Source organism: Apodemus sylvaticus, chromosome 1, assembly GCF_947179515.1.
Source record: "Apodemus sylvaticus chromosome 1, mApoSyl1.1, whole genome shotgun sequence".
NCBI classification, from domain to species: domain Eukaryota; kingdom Metazoa; phylum Chordata; class Mammalia; order Rodentia; family Muridae; genus Apodemus; species Apodemus sylvaticus.
In genome coordinates, this window is record NC_067472.1 from 60,990,282 (window position 1) to 60,995,728 (window position 5,447).

At 48.5% G+C, this 5,447-nt stretch overlaps 1 pseudogene; it reads right to left on the reverse strand.

The window, feature by feature from the left end:
• Positions 1 to 284: 284 nt before the first annotated feature.
• On the reverse strand, positions 285 to 1,264 carry LOC127677005 (heterogeneous nuclear ribonucleoprotein C-like; annotated as a pseudogene).
• Positions 1,265 to 5,447: the final 4,183 nt, after the last annotated feature.

Genomic DNA, 5,447 nt, shown 5'->3' on the forward strand with positions numbered 1-5,447 from the left:
CACAACAAGAGATTATTTTGGAGACAGTTGATAAGAACCATACAACTTTTTATTGTTAAGTCAAAGAGGTATCAAAAATAAAGCAAAACTTGCAGGGTCAGATTTAATGAAACTACTAAGGAGCATCAAAGGATGTGAAAATGTAACTAGGCACAGGGCAATTATGAATAATGAACACAGGAAGCATAAGGATGGAGAACAGTGAGAATGTGCAGAAGATTCTAGGAGAGATGATCTGGTGCTATTTTGATCTCTCATAAGCGCCTAGGTAAATGATAAGATTTCTAAGCTCCACTATGTGCTTCAGAGTCATCCTCCCCATTGGCGCTGTCTCTGCCATCTTCTTCTTCCTCCGGCTCTTTTTCATCATCCTTCAACTCCAGCTGGTCATCCCCCCATCTTCATTACGTCATCATCCAGCAGGTCACCCTCCTCAGCAGTCATCTGCACCTGCCTCCGACTCCATCTTCACATTTGTCTCATCTTTCTTCACAGAGGTGCTGCTCTGCTCTTCTTCAGACTTTTCATTCTTCATCTCTGCTTGTTTGCTTTGTTCCTTTTCAATTTTTTTCCAGGCTTTCCAGAAGAGAATCCACTTTTTGTTTTTATCTGAGTCAGCTCCTTTTTAATGGCCTGAAAGTCATCACCTCTCAATGACTTGGAAGAAGATCCCTGTTGTCTGCGCTTTGAATTGAATCCACTTTTGCCCCTTCGTGGGGTGTTCCCTGACACGTGCTGGTTTGGAAGGCACCAGAGCTCGAGCAATAGGAGGAGGAGGAGGAGAAGGAAGAGGAAGAGGAGGAGGAAGAGGAGGAGGAGGAGGAGGAGGAGGAGGAGGAGGAGGAGGAGGAGGAGGAGGAGGAGGAGGAGGAACATGTGCTGGGTAACTGTACATCCTGTCACAATAATCCCATTGAAAGTTACAGTCCAAGTCCAATGAGGAACCGTACATCTCTGAACATATAGATAATTTCACACCTGCATTTCCGTAGTTCACCTTTGGCTCTGCAGCCAGGTTAATATCTAAAACCTGGCCAGCGATCATTCTGCCATCCTCTCCAGCTCCAGAAGCTCCGGCATTTCTTTCACTAACATACTGGACAAAGGCAAAGCCCTTATGCACAGAGCAACCCACAATTTTGCCATACTTTGAAAAGATGGCCTCCAAATCAGACTTCTTGACCACCAGAGTGTTGAGATTCCCAATGAATACACAGGAACTCATGGATCGAGGATCTATCTTGTTGGTAACATTGCTAGCCATCACCTTTGATAAGGTTTCTTGAAAAGCTGAAAATGTAGCTGAAGATCAAAAAACTCTCACAAGAGGAAGGAGAGAGAGAAGAGACTGCCTCTCCTGCTGCGGGTCTATGCTGAGACACCAGAGCTACAACAGCAAAGAACCACATGGCTGTTCACGCTCTGTCTCCTCACAAAAGGGCCCCTGAACTCCTCTCTGTACAGAGTTCTTAATGCCCTCAATAGCCAGCACTAATCCTGGTATGGAGTTGGGTTACCCTCGAAGGATACCAACTCTGGCCAAGACTGAAGAAAGACTCCAGTCCCAAGAGCCCTGACTGCCAAGCACAGGACTACCTGGGACAGCCCACAGTGGGGCTGTGGCTACCCACCCTGCCATCAGCAATGCCTGATGACAGTGTTTAGGCCAGACCAGGCTTGGTTGATGACTATTATTCAGACAGCTGTGGGAATCCGGATCCTCTGCAATCTGAATGTCAATGTTTTGGTATTCTTCAGAGAATATGTCTGGAAAGTTTAAAACCTTTGACCCATGTGCTGGGTCCTTGGGATCAGGTCCTAGAATGTGACCCTGCCCAGTGGCCTCCACACTTAGTCCGATTCAGTGCCCAAGGCCTTAAGAGGGGTCAAAACCCAGCCTAAGCCTGCCCTTTCTTCTCCCTCCAAAGCCCAATCACACCACAGTCAGGTGCCTGACCAGAGACCTATCTTCTGAGATGCCTCTGCACTTTGTCTGCTCCAGGGCTCTCAGCCTCAGCTGAGATCCTGTTCATTCAACCTTGGGATGTGCGTCTCACTCACCAACCAAAGTCCTTGTCCTTGGCTAAACAAGACCCGGGGACATCTTGTCCACTGGCATCAGTGTCTCATGAGTAGAGAGAGTCATGTCATATCTTTCACAAGTCAATCCAACCACTGCTCAGGACCAGCCTAACCCATGTTTGGAGCATCTGTGGGCCCATGGCCTGGAGCTGTGTGTACTGCTTTCTCACTGCTGGGATGGACACCCCGACAAAAGCAACTTAAAGGAGAAAGAGCTTATTCTGGCTCATAGTTCAAGGGGATACAGCCCATTATGGAGGGGAAGGCAGAGCGGCAAGAGCATGGGGTGGCTGGTTACATTGCATCCCCTGTCAGGAAGCAGAGAGAGACCCATTTCTCCTTTTTAGTCGGTCTGAATAGCAGCCCATGGGTGATGCTACCTACACTTAGGCTGAGTCTTCATTCCTCAGTTAACCTTGTTTAGATAATCCCTCACGGTCACAGCCAAAACTCCATCTCCTTGGCGGTTCTAGATCCTTTCAAGCTGACAGTCAACACTAACCACCACTGGAGCTGCTGCCTGGCCTTCTGTCCTTCTGTCCTCTGCTGGGCTCAGGTGGATGACAGCTCTCCTGCCTCCTCCACCTCAGTGTGGGGGAGAACATGGTATCTATGCTGGCAAGTGATTTTCATGAAATCTTCTCTTCTCTTGGAGGAGGTCCCTGGTGAGGACCAGGTGACAGTAACACATTCTAGGGACTCAACACCCTCAATGAAGGACATGGCCATTTGTGTCTCATGTCACCTTCTTCCTAGGTCCTTAAGCATCAGTTGAACATTTGTCTAGGAAGCCTGTGGACACCACTGTAAAGATCCTGGAAAAGTTTAGAGGAGCAGGCTTTGAGGTCACAAACACCAGCACCAGAACCTGTACCAGAAAGACCTGGAGCCCTGAGGAAACAATGATTGCCCCTATGTTCCAAACTTCCCATGTCATGTTCGGGGATCAAAAACAAGAACTCGGGTCTCACTGGTCCTTCGCAGGCAGCTGGGCTAGCTCTGAGGACTTAGCAGGACCGATGAAGGAACAGTCTTTCAGGAACAGCTGAGGTGGGCACATGAACATGGCATTGGCCACAGAGGCAAATGAAAGGATACTGAAGAGGGGCTTAGGGTCCTAGAGGACAGAGCTGGGGTGCTGTGAATAGAATAAAGGTAAGCCTCCCTTCACCAGAAGAGCTCTGGGGAGTCAGAGAGCGAATGTGGAGCTGTTCATTGTTGCCTTGCAGTCAGCGTGGAGAGAAGGCAGAAGCGACTGGCTGCTTAGCACAAAGCAGTTGTTTAATTCCTAATTGTATCTCTCTGCCCCCTGAATCCCTCTCTGACTGAGTTCTTCACCAAGGCACAACCTTCCTGATATCTAGTCTTGCCCCCTCCCCAAATGCCTGCCCTGTTAGTTCAGAACACAAAGCCTTATCTAACATAAGTCTTGAGGCTCAAGAGTCCTTACATTTTTGGTCTGTGGACTCAGTCACAGAACAAACAGCCTGTGACTTTTCAAGCCTAGGATGAATGGAAAGCCTAGACAAGAAGGCAACAGCTGCCAACTAGGGAAGATGGGCACCCAGTGCCTCCAGCTGCTAGCTAGGGAAGATGGGACCCGGTGCCTCCTGCTTCTCTGTGACTCTCTCATGAGCTCTAAGTGCTTCCCATCTGAAAATATAGGACAAAATGATTCATTTCTTTTGGGGGCAGTAAGGAAGAGGAGAAGGGAGGGGCAGAGGAGAGAATGGAGACAGGGGCTAAGAAGTCTGGGGACTGGGCAGGACAAGACTTGGGGGGGCCCCTCTTCCACCAAGTGGAGTCAGTGGGCGTTCTGGGTTTAGCCTCCCTCCTGACACCACCCATACACGGAAATAGAGTGGAAAAAAATGCCTATTTTCAAATGCAGGGCAGTAATGCAGGAAACAAGGTAAGTTCTGGATTATTCAGCTTTTTCCCTGAAAAGTTTCCATGCCATTGTGGGGGTGGTGGGCTGGGAGTCCAGGGACAGCCAGGTGACCCTGGGGAAGGGTGCCATTACCTTCACTGTGCACCAGCTACTGAGTCTGCCAGTTCCTGGAGAAATCCAGTCCCAAGGCCACCCTGGAGGCCTGGCCAAACCCAGAGAGTTGTAAACAAAGGGCAGGAATGTGGGAAAGAGATCAGCAGAGAACAGAGACAGAGGGAGGTGAGGATGGGAGGACTGGGTGAGAACCCTCAGAACACATTATACACACACGTGAAACTGTCAAAGACAGTTTTAATGAATAACAAAACATATCTCATTCACACAAAATTCTCATTTAGTGAGAATTTGGCTTTCTTTAAAGAAACTCAATTATTATTATAAGAATGCATTTTTATTTTAATCCCAGGTGTAGGATATGGGGCTGCTTCAGATTGTCCACAGCAGCTGACTATGACTTGCCTTGTGCAGGGGTACAATTTTTCCAGCTGCAGATAATTTCTGGGATTGTGTGATATTTGGAATTCTGGGGACTTTTAAGAGGGTATATAAATACTAGGACCCAGGAGGTGGGGTGTTGATTGTTGTTGGTCGCAGTTTGTTAAGTAGTCATGCACAAAGAAGAAACAACAAGAAGAAATTCGATATCCTGGCAGTGAAAATCAAACTTGCGCCAAGGAACTCAGGTCCCCTAATCAGCAGGAAGTAGTCTAATGATAATGTCACCCCCTTTCCAACCCCCGACTTTATTCGGGAATCTCTTTCCTCTCCCCTCTATCCCTTTTCTCCCTCATCTAGTGTAAGGGGGTTGAAAGCGTGGAAGAAAGGGATACAGAAGGGTAGAAGAGGAACCCACAAAGTAGCAAAGACAAGCTACAGGGTCACCTCAATGACAGTCCATGTTCGCACAGAGGGGTCACCTCAGTGCCTACACATATTCAGAAGGGTCACCTTGGTAACAGCCCATGCTCACACAGAGGGGTCACCTTGGTAACTGTCCATGTTCACACAAACCCTAGTTTGCCATGGGGAATCCACCAAGGCCAGAATGTCCCCCAGAGCTGATGACCAGAGTCCACTGTGGCCTGACTGCATCATGGGGCTAACGGAGAAATCACTGACTGTCCTGGGGACAGATGTCATCTCTAGTTGCACATGTAGACCACGCGGCCGGTGGCTTCAGCTCATCTTATTCCAGGTGTACAACAACTGTGTTGCTCAGCTTCTCCGGCACCATGGTATTTATACAAACAAGCCCTGGGTACACAGCCTGCGCCTTGCTTTATTTAAGAGACGCTACCTGCTGGCATTCCGCACCAATAGGGACAGGGTAGGGGCAATGAGAACACAGGATACGGTTCCCACAGAAAGCTGTGGAGGAGGTGGTGTGCTCTGGACAATTAAAATAGCTTTTCTT